Here is an 18,161-nt window from a genome sequence, read left to right on the forward strand (position 1 = left end):
ATTTTTCCAAAGTTTGTCATTGCAAGCTTTCCACCAACTCCATAGGACCATAATAAATTTGCCACTGATTTCTTTGGATTGAGTCGAAATGATAGTGCAGAACAAGGAATTGAAACCTTCAGCAAACAAAGATAATGAGTCAATCAGAATCATCAGGTTGCATTCAGTCCAAACATCTCTCACCCTAGGACACACCACACTTAAATGCCAAAGGTCCTCATATCCCTCATTACACAGCACACATGTGGACGGAACAGCCAAACCCCGAGCGAGCAGATTAGCTCTTAGGGGCAGACAATTACGAGCCACCCTCCAGCTGAAGTACCGATCTTTGGCAGGAACCTCCATCCCCCATAGTTTTCGCCAATTCCCTGCAGCCCTTAAATGATTGTTCTGAGACACAACTTCGGTACCTAATCTGTATGCCCTTAAATGATAATGAGTATTTTCCATTGCGAGTTTCATGCCAAATCACCTTATCGTCCGCATTTAATCTGTTCATAGGGATATTTAAAATGGCTTTAACATCTCTAGGGAGGAAAAGTTCTTGTAACATCTCAACATCCCAATCCCGCGATCCTGGGATAAATAAATCGCACACTCTCAAGCTTTCTAATCCTTCCATCATCGGTGTAATGATCTTCTTCCCATTCTCTTCTTTCAACCATTGATCCGTCCAAACATTAATCGATCTTCCATCGCTGATCTTCCACCTTAGGCCTTCCTGTATAATGAGTTGAGAGCTCTAGAAGCTTTTCCAAATGAAACTAGGTGAGTGACCAAGTCTGGCCCTCAGGAAATCCGCTCTACAGTAATATTTAGCTTTGTAAATGCGACTAGTTAAAGAATTTGGAGAGGATTAAATGATTTTATTTTGTAATCTCCATATTATTACGACGTTAAGTTCCATTATTCAAATTAAATTGATAAAATGATTTTATTTTGTAATTTGAGATTAAATTGACATATTTCTAAAAACAATTTAGGGTTAAGGTGCAAAAATACCCCTAATGTTTTGGGTCAGGAGCAATTTTACCCCTAATGTCTAAAATGGTGCAATTTTACCCCTAACGTTGGAAGTCAAAAGCAATTTTACCCCTAACGTTGATAAATTGGGTCAATTTAAGAAATAATTCATCAAACTGTCTTCTCGGTCATGAATCTTGTCATCTACACTTCACACATGCATTATTTTATCAGTAACAAATCGCAAACATATTGAAAAAAATAAAAAATATATACTATCTATTGTACGAATTAGACAAAAAAATTCAAAAAATTCACCGAATTTATAAATATTAATGTCCAATTTTATTATTAAATTACAAAAAACATGATATCATTTTTTTAGAACAAGTTGATGTGCAATTGGTGCAAAATAAAGAAAAAATGACTGTATTTTATAATAGTGTCTGAAATTGACCCAATTTATCAACGTTAGGGGTAAAATTGCTCTTGGCTACAAACGTTGGGGGTAAAATTGCACCATTTTAAACATTAGGAGTGAAATTGCTCATGATCTAAAACGTTAGGGGTATTTTTGCACCTTAATCCAAAAATTTAAAATCATTTTGGTATCTTATTTGTGGAATTTTCACTCTCAAAATTTCTGACTGAGTTTTTAATTTAAAATAAATAATGATTTTTTTTAAAGAGAATAAGATTAATGTTAAGCCCAAAATATACCTAAAATATCATATATAAATACGTTAAATTTACATTGAAATCGTGCTAATTATATTCATTTAGAGTACTTTTACGTCTTTATATACTTCTTTGATGCAAGGTACTTAATTATTTGGTTAAAACCAAATAGGAGCTAAAACGGAGCTAAAACGAGGGAAAAACCTAAGTTACGTACCAAAAATACGTATTAATCAGAAGACCAACTCAAGGAGACGAGAAACAGCCGAGAGATGGGGGAAAACATCTCTGTCGCGACTGAGATTCTCAAAATCTCAGTCGCGACACGCTAATCTCAGTCACCAAAAAAATCGACTTTCGTCAGCTTCTTCCGTGCCCCCTATCGCGACTGAGATTTTCAGAATCTCAGTTGAGACATCGAAGAATTCTGCACAGCTTTCACGTGTCAGAAATCCACAAAACGCGTCTGTTCGTTTGGATAAAAGTGACCCTTCACCAGCGGACACGACCCTTCAATTACAACCATTCACCAACTATAAATAAGTGATTCATTTCAGAATTCAAGAGGGGATTAAGTTGGTTAAGTGTGTTAGGAGAGTTGTTATTATGTTGAAGAAACTCTGACTCAGAAATGAGTCAGATTAGTTTACATTTCTATAAAAGCAAACTTGTTGTACACAAGTTGTTCTTAGATTAGTTATAAACACAGTAGTGATTAGTTTAGTTTTAAAGATTGTTCAGAGACAAGTTTTCATTCTGGTAGTGGACCTAGCGGTCCCTATTCCGAAGATTCAGCGAGAAGAACTAACAGCTGAAGCGCAAAGGGGTCTGACAAACCTACGGAGTTTGAAGGAAAGATTGACAACCCGGATCTCAAAGATTTCGTCAAAATGCTATCCATGTTTCTTCCTCTCTGTTAACTTGTGAAGATTCACAATTCACTAATAATTCATTTATTTTATTCAATATATTCTTCTTGTTGTTATTTTGATGTTATTCTGACAAAATGATTTTCAAAGTAATAAACTGGTGTTTTCATTAAACGTTTTACACAATTATATTTACAAGGAAACTTTGTTGAACACTTGAAAGAATTAGTTTTTATGGATGATATGATCGTGAACGCGGCTTATCGGATATAAAATACTAATTTGATTAAGGTAGAAATCTGCTCCGATCCAGAGAGATTTCTATGGTTCAAATCCATTTAATTGCGTAAATTCATGAATTGTTACATGTTTATAATCTTACCAAAGTTATAGTTGCTTTCTTTGCTTAATGCGAATAAGTTTTATACACTTTTTATTCTAAACACGAAAGTTTCTGTCTTGTAATCAAATCTCAAGACAGAATTGTTCTCTAAAGTTCAACATATAATTCTCCTCTAATCCTAACCAATACAAACCAATACAATTAATTAAACGATTTTCTAAAGTTAAACCTAAAGTCGAGAATAAAACTGAATTAAAATAAGTTTTAGTTAAAAAGCGTTCCCTGTGGGTTCGATATCTTTTATTACTACAAGCGTATACCGTGCACTTGCGGAAATCGCTCAACAAGTTTTTGGCGCCGTTGCTGGGGAACGCCAAATTTTTAACAAAAATTTATGTTTTTCGTGTTTTATTTCGAACCTTGGTTTATAATATATGTATTTATTTATTTTATAGTTTTTTTTTTAATTTTTGAGGATGGTCGCTAGGACTAAATCCTCGTTGTTATTTAACGTTTGCAATTAGATGTTTGCAGATAAAGAGAAAAAAAAAATCAAAGTTTCTCAAAAGATAACCTGGAGATTTGATTATCAATAAAATTCAAAGGAGTCTACAGAAAAGAAATTAAGCATGCAGATACATCAGAAGGAAAAGAAAATTTTATGAAACATGATGTCAGACGTGACAGCTGATTTTTTTCAGAAAATTTACCTCTTCCCAAACACATTTATCTCTTTTCTATACACTTAACCCTTCACCAAAACATCATTTCTCTTTGTAAAAAAATTTATTCAATTCCTACATTACACCCACGTAATTTCTTCTTTTATCATATCATTTCCTTAACACCTACATTTATCTCTCTAAGAAACAACTGATCAACTTTTCTCCGACAGATATATTAGAAAGTAGGAATAAGGAGTACAGTCCTTGAGATTATCTTATCCTCCAGGAAGGAATTGTCGATTTTTACCATAGTTTCAACAGTTTCAGTTCATGCACGTAGTTCTTGTTCATGCGCGAAACCAGAAGTTCGGGCATTTAACCGAAATCATTAGATCCTTAAATTGAGAAACGCTAAAAAAGAAAGCGCTTAAAAAATGCTAAAAAAAGAAGAAAAAAAAAGAGACAAAAAAATATAATAATAATTTCAAAATGTGGGATACAGTTCTACTTTCTTTTATTCCCACTTGAAATTATTCTCAGGTAAGTTAAATGGACATGACAATTATTTAAAACCGGTCTAGGTAATTGACTTTGTCCATAATTTTGATTTTCCTTTTCCTTGAGAATTCTTAAGGATTATCACATTTTTAGTTTTTAATATTTCATATTCTAAATTTTACATTTTATTTTAGTTTAATTTTTATATTCATCTTTAGTTTAGCAATAATGATTAGATTAGAAATAAATTTTTTTTATTGAAAGATATTGAAAATATGCTATGTATCTTAAATATTTGTACTTAATGAGGAAAGTGTCTTTAGATTTAAAGAAATCTCAATTGAATTAAAATCACACATAATTTAAGTTTCTGATTGTATAGAGATTTTTAAACAAATCTCTACAGTGATTTTTATTTGACGTTTTATAAATTTCTGAACTTGCTGAGAATTTTTAATTCTCAACTGAGATTTGAAAATTCTCTATAGAACTAGGGAGGACCAATGCAAAGCATTCCTTGCCAATGGGCAAGACGAGTCGCGATCGATATTCCAATTTCTCGACCATGACACGCATAATTTTCAATAAGATATCTTTTGTTCTATGAAAATTAATTTATTTAGTTTTCATATTTTTAATTTTTATTTTTTCTTATCTTTTGTTCATAACTTTTATTTCTATTTCTATTTTTATTTATTTTTAGTTTATTTTATTTTATTTTATTTTTTTTCTAGTTTTGTGTACAAATAAGTTTTGTAAATAAAAATCAAATTTAGTCATGTTTTGAAATTTATTTCATAAAGAATAAAGTGTTTTTGAGAAAAAAATATATATTTAGAAATCTCTGTGGAGATTCTAGAAATCTCAGATGAGATTCTCCATGTTTTAGAGTTAGGGAATTCTCAGTAGAGATTCCTGAAATCTCAGTTGAGATTTTCAGTATTTTAACACTTCGAAATAACTATAGAGATTCCAGAAATCTCAGTTGAGATTTTCAGTCAGTTTTATCCAAAAGGTATCAGTCAGACATAACTTTTAATTTTCAACAGACACAATTTTTCACTTAAGTAACCTATATATTCCTATAGATTCAGAATTCTTTTATTTCACTTCATCTCTTTCAGAATTCTGAATTTCTTTCTTTATTTCTAAAGGTTACAGACACAATTTTATTCACAAACATGACTACCTCTCTGAAAAATTCTAAAAAAAATACTTCTGCTTGTAGCAAGTGTGTTGATATCTCTTCACGCTATGGAGCATGGTTTCCCATCTACAATCATGATGAGGGACGATGATATTTGAGGTTTAGATATACACAGTTTTGTGGAATGCTGTATAAGGACGAGTTCCTGAATAAAGAACTCGGGATCAGCGATGATATGAATCGCTATCTAACAAACTTAGGATGGACCAAGTTTGCATCCATGAAGTTTCCTATTATTGGAAACTGGGTACTAGAGTTTCTGTCTACAGTTCGTTTCGTCAACAAGAGGCGTGTTCATCTCAGTTTTCGTTGTGAGGGTAAGATATTCACTTTTGGATATCCTGAACTTCATTCTTGGTTTGGTTTTCCACCACGGGACACCACTCCGCACCATCCTGGCAGAGATATGACTTCTACAGATATATGGAGAATGTTGACGGGATTTTGGAGATTCAATCCAAGTCTTGCCTACAACAAATCAATAAATTCTAACTCCATGCTGTATCTTCACAAATTTCTCTATCATAGTTTGTTTGGTCGAGTCAGAAGCAGTGTCGTCCAAGATACAGATTTGTATGTTTTAGGAGATATTTTCCAAGGCAACACAGTTAATTCCTCAAAGATTTTAATGGAGGGATTAGTTACCGCTTCACGTTCGAAGAATCGGAAAATAGGGCTTGGGAATATCATATGTGGAATAATTCTGGGTACCAAGGGATCAGTTTCTGTTCCTTGGACTGATAAGGAACCATTTCCTATTCTTAATTACGAGTTTTTGGAAAATGAGGGACTTGTAAAAGGAGTTTTTCGTCCTGGTCCACAATTTCTTTCTCCTGGAGAAAGACAAATCTTCATACAACCGAAGATTAACAGGGCCAATGCACGCCGTATTCCAATTCATAGGGATGCTGTTTAAATTTATATTGTTTGATTGTACATAGTGTACATATGTTTGATGTTTATATACATAGATGTTTTGTTTTTATGTATATATCTAATGAGGTATTCATTGTAATTATCTTCATTATGACTAATAAATTTCCATTTTCTTTTCATCATTAATGTTTCTTTTAATTAAGGCAAAACCTTTGGTTTTCCTTCAATTTAATGTTTCAGTTTTGTTTGTTTCAGTTTCAGGAATTAAAACTTAGCATTATCTTCATTAATTACAAAAGGAGTTGAATTAATCATGTTGATATTGTCAAATTTATCAACTTTTAGCCAGCAGTTCCGGAATCTCGGTTGAGATTCTGAAATCTTAGTTGCACAAGCAAAACGAACCAATTTTCAGGAGCAATCAGTCCCCTGTCAGGCTTGCTGTCGCGACTGAGATTTTGAGAATCTCAGACGCGACACGCGAAGTGTATGACGGGATTGGGGCAGTTTTTTAGGTTAATTCCTATTTCTACTCTAATTACATACCTATTAATATATCCTATTTAATACCTATAACTTACACCTATATACATCACCTCTATTTTACACCAATCAATCAACTTTTACTCTTCCCAAAACCAAGATTCACTCACCTTCCCAACATATTTTTACCCTAGTAGTAAATCGCATATTATGGAGTTTTTGGTCACTCTAACTTATGATAAGAACAGAGGTATTATTTCTTTTCGAAATAATGGTATTCGTTTTGAGGTCGGGTATGCGGCGATGGGAGCATGGTTTGGTTTTCCTACTCAAGCTTTTTATTCAAAACCAAAGACTTTTAATGCACACATGGTTTGACAATCTTTAACCGGGTTAGATGTTTTTCATCCGAAGAACACGTCTAGCAAATTAATTAAGGATAATTGTATCTTTTTCTTTCACAAATTTTTATCCTTTTCTTTATTTGGTCGGGTTGAAAGTTCAAAGGTGCAAATCCGTGACTTGTTTGTGTTAGATTGTATTTTTAAGAATTTGACCATTGATAGTATTGGAATGATATTTACTAATTTGGTCCGAGCTTCCGCTTCACGTAATAAGCAAGTGCCAATGGGTAATTTAATTGCCGACATTGTTTTGGGTGCTCGGGGTAAATTAGCGGATTATCAAAATTTGCCTCATGTTGGTTTGCCTTCCTTGGATATCACGGCACTTCAAAGAGCCAATTTGTTGAAAAAATTAGGACCACCCGCATTTATATCCTATGAGGATCGTACAAGACGTATTTTTGCTACTTTGGGTGGTGGCGCTTCAAGTTCACAAGGATTAGGTGCCCAAGAGGATGATGAAGAGCATGATGAGGAATATGAAGAGGAGAAGGAGGAGAATGTTGATGCAAATGCCCAAGAGCAAGCAAATGAGGAACCAAATATTGAAGAACAAGTTGGATGGCAACGTGTGTTGACACAAATGAATGAGAATAACCGTCAAATGAATTTGCGGTTAGATGAAGTCGTTGCCAACAATACCGAAATGAGTTTGAGGATAAACACGGTGGATGCCAATATCACTACTTTGAGACGTGAGCACAAATCTACTCGTCGTCGGTTGCTATCTTTCTTCCGACGCCAAGGGGTTGAGACTACGCCTTCACCACCGAGTTCACCTTGATAGGTTTTATCCTTTCTTTATTTAAACTCATTATCGTTATTATTATTATGTTGTGTTCCGTTTGGTACACTATTTCTACTTATGTTTGGTACAATTTTATTTATGTTTGGTACAATTTATTATTTTGTTTGAATTTTTCTTACCATATTTTTCATTCCCATTCGTATGATTTACTTTTGTACTATTTTTCGTGTTATATCAATTTTTGCACCAATGAGGACATGGTTCAAATTAAGTGTGGGAGGAGATATTTCATATTTATTTTAATTTTAAGTACGAATGAATGCAACAAATGAGAATGAATGCTATATATTTAAGTATAAATGCATGTTGTTATTAATGTTTAAGTAATGTATATAATGCAACATTTTTATAAACAGAAATGCAAAGTTTTTTGTGCAACATTTTTCATAAACATAAATTTTTATTACGTATATATTTCATATGTTTCAACAATTCAATTTTCAAAATAATGTTTAACATATTTTAAGGTTATCATTATTGTTAGAAATAATATTTCTATACGGGCAATATTTTTACAAATATTTTTACAAATCTCCGAAACGTTTTTTATCAAAACGTCTTGAGTAAATGTATATAAGTAAAATTTCTTTAGTTTCAAATCTCTATTTTATATCATGAGTACATGATAGATATAAATCTTATTTTCAATTTTCAATTAGGTTTATAGGCATAAATCGAACTAACAACTTTAGCTTTTTAGCTCGGTATGATTTTCGTCTTACATTAAAAACCAATTGAAGTTTTTAAGGAAACTTTAGCCATAATACGTGTTGAATTTCAAGTCAATATAGGATGAATGTGCTATTTTTCTTTCCCAATTTTATTTACATGTTAATTAAATCAAGTAGTCGTATTCTTAACTTTTGGCCACGATTGAGACCAACCTTATCACAATCGAGGTATGAAAGGGAAGAACATTAAGTACCATTTACTTTTGGCCACGATTGCGACCACCCTTATCACAATCGAGGTATGAAAGGAACGTTAGAAATTAAAGCAAAATTAAACGTGTTTAAAGTTTTAAGTAACGATTGCATCCACCCATGGCATGGTCGGTACCTCTTAAACGAACACAAAAGCAAATTAATTCATATAAAGTCACGGACGAGACCACCCTTATCACGGGCGTGACTAAGTAAATATATTAAACCTAAGTCCTTAATAAATCTATATTTGTAATAGTTTAGGTTTGGGAAAGGAAATTTTGTACTTTGAAATGCCTTGAGATGAAAGATTCAAAAACATGCGTGCTTACACCGTCCCGAATACTTCAATATAAAAATTGAGATACAAGACGAATGATATATCTCTTTTACACTAGCTAGTTTGATACTTTGTGTATAAATTTACCATGAAAAGTTTTTCTTTCGGTTTAACTAACAATGGGGCCTATTCGTGTAAATCTGCTTTTCAGGCATTCTATCAGGGTTTGGATTCTTCTTCCCCAGGGGTGTGGAAGACGATTTGGGGCTTGAAAGTACCATACCGCATTAGGAGCTTCCTGTGGCTTGGGGCTAGGAATAGGTTGCTTACTAACTCGGATAGAAAAAGGAGGCACCTGGTGGATTCTGGAGCCTGTGGCAGATGCAGAGGGTTTGAGGAGACGTTGTGCCATGCTCTCAGGGATTGTGAGAAAAAGTTTAGAGGTTTGGAGAAGAATTCTCCTTAGGGATGTGCTTCCTTCCTTTTTAGCCCATTCTGAAAATAATTGGTTTGTTGATGGTATTAATGGGATTCTTCTGCCTGGGAATCAAGGTGTTCTTCATTTTGTGGCGGTGTGCCATCAGATTTGGAGGTGGCGGAACGAGGAGATCTTTGGAGGAGGAGTGGTTGCTATGCCAAATGTCCTTGATTTCTTTTCTAAGAAGATTAGTACCTGGGTTGAGAGTTTTGGTGAGGACCCCTTAGCTAGGGTGGTTCAGAGGAAGGAGGTTAATCTTTTAGGCTGGTGTAGGCCGAGTGAAGGTGTGGTTAAGCTCAACACTGATGGTTCTTGTCTGAGAGATGGGAGAATTGCTGCAGGAGGGGTACTTAGAGACGATGGAGGCAGGTGGGTTTCTAGCTTCTCTCAGAATTTGGGTATTGGTTCTTCCTTTTCTGCAGAGCTTTGGGGGATTCTCTCTGGCCTGAAGCTGGCTAAGGATCTAGGGGTGAAGAAGCTTCTGGTTGAGTCAGATAACCAAGAAGCGGTTAAAATGATTTCTGAGGGCAAGTCTGTTTGCCGGAATAGCTTGAATATTATTAAAGGCATTAAAAGGATTGGGTCCTCCTTTGAGTCTATTAAGTTTGTTCATATTTATAGGGAGCAGAACCGCGTCGCGGACCGTCTTGCAATGGAAGGGCATTCTGGTTTGTTGGGTCTTTCTACCTTTTCTTCTCCACCGGGCTTCATTTCTTCTTTGATCTTGGAGGATGTGGTGGGGGTCAGTTTTCCTAGGCTGATCCCGGGTTGAGTTGTTTTGTTTGTTTGTTTTTTTTTCTTTCCTTTCCTACCAAAAAAAAGAGAGGAATATATGGATATATGTTTGATAACATTAGGATATTATCATGAGGACCAAAAGAGATAATTATCTTAAGATATGCCACGTAGCAAAGGAAGCCGTCTGGCGGATCACCCTAGATCAGCTCTAAGAGATCCGCTGGCGGATCTCTTAGGCGAATCTCTCCATTTACCTAGATAACGGCTGGCCACCATCTCGACCATAAATGATTATTAAATGAATCATTAATAGTCTCAAACCGCCAAATTAAGAGTAACTTATAACCGCCATTAAATGAGCATTAATGGAGGCTTTCTAGTTACCTAGGGGTTACGAATTCCTCAACTATATATAGCCTACCTTTCTAGGCTATCAAGGTACACTTACTTTTACATTCACTAAGCTTTGTCAATACGATTTACTCTCCATATATTCTACTGACTTTGGCATCGGAGTGTCCCCGGCCGATCCCAGCGGTGCCTCACAGGGACGGGATCCGATCAAGAAGTTTCTCCAGTGTTATCAATGTTCTATTTATAAAGAGATTGATTAAAGAATAAATTCAGTGAAATTTTGCTCGGGACTAGCAAAAGCTTAAGTGTGGGAGTTTGTTAAGCCCAAAATATACCTAAAATATCATATATAAATACGTTAAATTTACATTGAAATCGTGCTAATTATATTTATTTAGAGTACTTTTACATCTTTATATACTTCTTTGATGCAAGGTACTTAATTATTTGGTTAAAACCAAATAGGAGCTAAAACGGAGCTAAAACAAGGGAAAAACCTAAGTTACGTACCAAAAATACGTATTAATCAGAAGACCAACTCAAGAAGACGAGAAGCAGCCGAGAGACGGGGGAAAACATCTCTGTCGCGACTGAGATTCTCAAAATCTCTGTCGCGACACGCTAATCTCAGTCACCAAAAAAATCGACTTTCGTCAGCTTCTTTCGTGCCCCCTGTCGTGACTGAGATTTTCAGAATCTCAGTTGAGACATCGAAGAATTCTGCACAGCTTTCACATGTCAGAAATCCAAAAAACACATCTGTTCGTTTGGATAAAAGCGACCCTTCACCAGCGGACACGACTCTTCAATTACAACCATTCACCAACTATAAATAAGTGATTCATTTCATAATTCAAGAGGGGATTAAGTTGGTTAAGTGTGTTAGGAGAGTTGTTATTATGTTGAAGAAACTCTGACTCAGAAATGAGTCAGATTAGTTTACATTTCTATAAAAGCAAACTTGTTGTACACAAGTTGTTCTTAGATTAGTTATAAACACAGTAGTGATTAGTTTAGTTTTAAAGATTGTTCAGAGACAAGTTTTCATTCTGGTAGTGGACCTAGCGGTCCCTATTCCGAAGATTCAGCGAGAAGAACTAACGGCCGAAGCGCAAAAGTGTCTGACAAACCTACGGAGTTTGAGGAAAAGATTGACAACCCGGATCTCAAAGATTTCGTCAAAATGCTATCTCAAAGTTTCTTCCTCTCTGTTAACTTGTGAAGATTCACAATTCACTAATAATTCATTTATCTTATTCAATATATTCTTCCTGTTGTTATTTTGATGTTATTCTGACAAAATGATTTTCAAAGTAATAAACTGGTGTTTTCATTAAAACGTTTTACACAATTATATTTACAAGGAAACTTTGTTGAACACTTGAAAAAATTAGTTTTTATAGATGATATGATCGTGAGCGTGGCTTATCGGATATAAAATACTAATTTGATTAAGGTAGAAATCTGCTCCGATACAGAGAGATTTCTATGGTTCAAAGCCATTTAATTGCGTAAATTCATGAATTGTTACATGTTTATAATCTTACCAAAGTTATAGTTGCTTTCTTTGCTTAATGCCAATAAGTTTTATATACTTTTTATTCTAAACACGAAAGTTTCTGTCTTGTAATCAAATCTCAAGACAGAATTGTTCTCTAAAGTTCAACATATAATTCTCATCTAATCCTAACCAATACAAACCAATGCAATTAATTAAACGATTTTCTTAAGTTAAACCTAAAGTCGAGAATAAAACTGAATTAAAATAAGTTTTAGTTAAAAAGTGTTCCCTGTGGGTTCGATATCTTTTATTACTACAAGCGTATACCGTGCACTTGCGGAAATCGCTCAACAATTAATCACCCTAAAAGAAAAGCAAACACTACTTATAAACTGCAATAAAAATATAGGATAAGTAGAAAAACAGAGAAGACTTGATAAATGTTTGGATTTTTTTTTAGAAAAATATAGAAGAAACACTACACCATAGATGGTCTGTTGCAACACAAAACAAGTGTTGGCTAAAGTCATTATTGTGTTGCTATAAACATTTAGGCAACATTTTTTGCCAAAAAAAAATGAGTTGCATTTTTGCACGTTGCCAAAGATGTCATTTGCAACATTTTTTCACATGTTTAGCAACATCGATACAAGTGTTGTTGTTTATCTGTGGCAACATTTTCCTACCCTTTGGCAACTAAAATGAAATTGTTGCCTATATCATAGATCAAATAACACTATTATCGAATAAAATTATAAGCAACACTTTTAAACTTACTTGCAACATGTTTTTCTGCAACATTATTTTTTAGATGCAACCCTTTTTATATAGAATTGCAACACTTTTTAAATAACATTTTTTCATTTAATACTTTTTAATTTTACATTTTTGTTTTCAAACAATTCTTTCATATTATGTTCATATCATTACTTTTTCTTTGACAATTTAACAGTTTTTTAATATAACACCATAATATAATAGCAATTTTTGAATTTAAATAATAACATAAAAGAAATCCTTAATTTCAATTAAGAAACCATAATAGGTCAATATGTTAACTGAAATTTAAAATTCTCACATGATCCAAAAATACATAATAAAAAATATAATAAAGTCATAATATAATATATCCTTCAAACTCCTTAGAAAAGACCGTAGCATTCTCATATTCACTTGAAATGCCACCATAGTCACCATATATATGTTGAGATTGGAATTAACTTCTACCAAACGTCAAGCTCTTCCTCACTTTTTGATCCACTTATTTCATTTTCTCCTCCATTTCTCTTTGCAATTGGTTTTCTTTCTCTTTGTTAATCCCTCTAGATTGGCATAAAAAACATTAGGCATGTCATTTGCAACATTTAGTGAAGAAAAATGATTTTATATAAAAAGTGTTTCAATTTTGGCACATCTCTTGCAACACTTCATAATTAGTGTTCCAAAATATCAGAGCTATGTAAGTTTGACATGTCATTTGCAACATTTAATAAACCGTGTTGCAAAAGATCCAAAAAAATCATAAAAAGTGCAACACATTGGAGGCAACACATATGTTTTACGTTGCAACAGACCATTTATGGTGTAGTGAAATAAGAAAAATGGTGCAAGCAATTTTATTTAATCTGTTAATGTTTTGCACAAAATGAAAGATACAGATTTATGACTTTTTTATAGGCTTATAATGCAGCAAAGAAAGCAGATTTTTAAGGAACAATAAAATTCTCACTATTTATCCCACTAACAAATTAAAGACCCAGTAAAACTAGACTTAGTTAAAAAAACAAACTTTGAATAAAAGAATCAAAATTTCAACATTCCCTCTTGATTCAAAGTTTTTTTACATATGATGTACTTCCCATTACCGTCTTCTAATCGGAGCACTTCTCCCCGCAAATTGCTTCTCGGTGCACTTCTCACCCACCTTCAATTATTGGAGCACTTCTCTCCAATATTAAAATGATAATTCTTTATCAAAATCATATGCCAAATTGACATGTTCTTCTGTTTTATTATTTCTGCAATTCCTTTGAATATGCCCAAATTTCTTGCATTTGAAACACTGAGGCTTGCCCTTGTGCCAACAGTCGTTTTCTTCATGACCATGTTTCTCACAATGACCGCATTGAGGAATTTTCATTTTTCCTTTTGAAGTTTTAGCAAAAAAAAAAAGCTTCTTCAACCACTTTTTCATTTTCTCCATTTCTCATTGTCCTTCTTTGTTCTTGACTGCAAAGAATTAATTAATTTGGATAAAGATAATTTACTTATATCTCTTGAATCTTCAAGAGATGATAGTTTTGCCTCAAACTTTTCAGGCAAGCTCACAAACAATTTTTTTACAATTCTACTGTCTAGTAGATCTTCTCCCATCAGCCGAAATCTTGTTCACCACCGTCATCAATTTGTCATAATACTCATGAATCAGCTCTTTTTCTTTCATACTTAGAGTCTCGAAATCCCTTTTGAGATTCAAAACTTGCATCCTCCTTGTTCTTTCATTGCCTTGGTAGAGTTCTTTTAACTTATCCCAAGCCTTTTTCCTGTTTCACAAATCATGATTCTTGTGAAAATTGATTCTGAAACAGCAGTATGAATTATTGATAAAGCTCTTGGAGCCTTTGTTAATTCATCTTCATGGGCTTTGATTTCGTTTAGTGTTGGATTGTTTCCAAGGGGTGGTATGTCCCTCTCATATTCAACCCACTGCCATAAACCCAACCCTCTCAGATGAGCTTTCATTTTGACACCCCAAATTTGGTAATTTTCGCCATTAAAAATTGGAGGAGAAAGAATTGATGGGTGGTTGGAAGCCATGGTTGGGTTTTCTTTCAAAGAAAAAAACAAACAAACTCACAGATCCCTTAAAGATCACTAAGGCTCTGATACTAATTGTTGGGATTTTTTTGAGAAAAATACAGAAGAAAATAAGAAAAATGGTGCAAGCAATTTTATTCAATCTGTCAATGTTTTGCAATGAAAGATACAAATTTATGTCTTTTTATAGGCTTATAATGCAGCAAAGAACGCAGATTTTTAAGGAACAATAAAATCTCAACTATTTATCCCACTAACAAATTAAAGACCGAGTAAAACTAGACTTAGTAAAAAAAACTTTGAATCAAAGAATCAAAATCTCAACAACAAAAACCTGAGCAAAAACATTAGCTTGTCGTCTGACAAAACGAATTGGGTAAAATTCGTTCTGAATAAAATAGTTAGATAACTACAAACAATATTCCCGAACTCAGAAACATTTTGTGAAGAGGGTTGAATGACATCGACAACTATTTTAGTATCGGTTTCAAAAATCACACGAGAAGCTCAAACAAGCGTCTTCAAAATGGTAAACGCTTCACACTCCTTAACCAAAGGCCGGCCAAAAACCGTTGAAGTTCTACCCCTAAAAACTCCTCGAAGAATCACATAAAATTGCCCCAATCCCAACTTTTTGTGAATCTGAGAACAAATTCGCATTTGTGTTACATTTGAGAAAACCACTAGGAGGCTTGTGTCACAGATTGCACGTCGCAACAGTCGGGGAAGAAATAAAAATCATTTTTGAGTTCCTTTGTCCTTAACCAATCACACAAAGCCTCCATAGCAGCAAACACAATATGCTGAGGCTGCAAAATAAATTCTGACAATTATTAGTTGTTGAATTTGTACCTATTACACTATATTTTTAATAAATAAATTACAAAATTTGGGAGTTTTGTTAAAATTCACTATAAAGTTGATTCATCTATAAATTATAATTATAAAGGTATATGTCAAAGAGATCCATTATATTCCTATTTGTTCCTCGTTTGTGGAGAAAGGCTTTCAATATTAATTAGGAAGGCTGAAGTTAAACACCTTATTCATGGTATTCGGGTTAGCAAACTTAGTCTAATTGTTTCACACTTTTTTTTTTTCACTGATGACTCTCTTATTTTTTTTATCAAGCAACACTTATAGAATGCAATAACCTTAAGTGAATTCTCAATGCTCATGAAGCAGCCTCGGGTCAGAGAATCAACTATGACAAAACGTAATTGAGTTTTAGTAAAGAGGCGATGAGCTAGTAAAAGCAGACTAATTGATATTGTTCAAGTAGGCTTGCTAATTTCTAAAATATTTGGGGTTTTTTTTACTATAGTAGGTAGATCAAATAAAGCGGTGTTTGGCTTTGTGTGGAAAAGATTAAGGAAACAAGTGAGTGGGTGGCACGAAAAGCCGCTTTCTTGGTGAGGTAAAGAAGTTTATCAAGTTTATTGCTTAGTCCACCCCTCAATTATATAATGAGTTGTTTTTTATTACCAAAATCTTTTTGTGATGAGTATATCAACAAGTTAGTGCTAGATTTTGGTGAATTTATATTGGCTGAGATGAGAGAAATTATGTCTTGCAAAATCGGAGGAGGGTTTAGGTTTCATAAACATTTATGCTTTTAATTTGGCCCTTTTAATTAAATAAGTTTGGAGGATGATAATGCATTTTGATTTTTTATGTGCTCAAATGTCTAAGTATAAATATTTTCCAAACAAAGATATTTTGAAAGCTAAATGTGGTTTATGTTCTATTTTTGTTTAGAGGAACCTTCTATAGGCAAAGAAAGTTATTCAAGAGGGTAGTTGCTTGCGTGTTGGATTAGGCGGGGATTGATATTTTTCAGCATAAATGGGCTCTTGAATTCCTTGTAATCATTCCTTTATCTTCATTAATCCTCCTCCATCTAGATGGGTTTCAGGTTTAATCAATCATGACATTTTTACTTGGAAAGAAGACTTGATCAAGTTTTGTTGCCTTAGAGAGGATGTTGATTCGATTTAGGCCCCTATTAGTTGTAGGTGAGTATTCAAGGTAAGGGACCTTACCTATTGGTAAAGGGGTCAAAGTCCAAGTTTTAATCATATCTAAAGCCTTAAGTTCAGTGTCCATTGCTTGTTGCCAATAGGCATGCATGTTTCACTATTAATGCCTCTTTATAACTCTTTGGTTCTGGTATGATAGTAGAATTTAGCAAATAATTCCTATGTGAAGGTGATAACTTATCATACCCTATGACATTAGTAAAAGGATATTTAGCCTTAGATATATCAAGAGGAAGGTGGGCATGAGAAAAAAGATTGTTAACAAGAATTGAACTGATTACAATGATAATCAATTAAGTGGGATGACTTAACTCTAACTCTGCCAGACCTTCTAACCTCTAACTCAGGTTGATCAACTACTAGATCAGTAACATTATGATCAATATCAATATCATTTTCTACACTCATAGCATAAGTAACATCATAAAGGTCACTCATATTATCAACAACTTCATGAGCAACATCAAGAGTTATGTCATTATTCATGTTGGTGTCCACAACATCATTATGCAAAATCACATGCATGAGAAGTATAAAGAGAATCAATAGGAACCAATGAAGGCACAATCTCTTCGATAGGAAAAAGACTAGCTAGCAATCCAGTACTAAGTAATTGTGATTCTGTAGCTATACCGAATTTATCTACATTCTGATAGGGAAAAACATGCTCCACAAATAACATCTCGAGAGATAGTATAAGTATGTGCCTCTAAATTAAAAACTCTATACCCTTTCACTTGAGATTTGAAACCAACAAAAACACAAGGAATTTCTCTAGGATCAAACTTAGCATCGAATACTTTGGTGTCTCTCCATATGTCTCTCCATAGAGATCTTCATGAGCAATTTTTTCGCTCAAAACAGGAGCAGGAAAAACATTAATAAGGTGTGCAGCGTATATAATGCAATCTACCCAAAAGGTGAGAGGTAAACATGACTAAAACCTTAAAGAGTATACATGATAAAAAGAAAAACGTACTATCAGTCAAAATATATATTAATAACTGCAAATTAAATAACAACCGTAAAAAATGGAATAAATGTATATCTGATCTTAGTTAATTGCGATTCAATTTTCCTGTGAACCTTCATCCAGACTGTATCCAGGGCTCCAGTGGGGGAATTAAGTCATTGCTTTAATTGCGCATGTTCGCTCTCCACTCTACAAGTAGTTCTGTTGCCAAAATATAGGACATTCTTCGTCTATGCAACAACGAACTTCTCCTTGTGTACT

Source organism: Euphorbia lathyris, chromosome 2, assembly GCF_963576675.1.
Source record: "Euphorbia lathyris chromosome 2, ddEupLath1.1, whole genome shotgun sequence".
Lineage (NCBI taxonomy): Eukaryota > Viridiplantae > Streptophyta > Magnoliopsida > Malpighiales > Euphorbiaceae > Euphorbia > Euphorbia lathyris.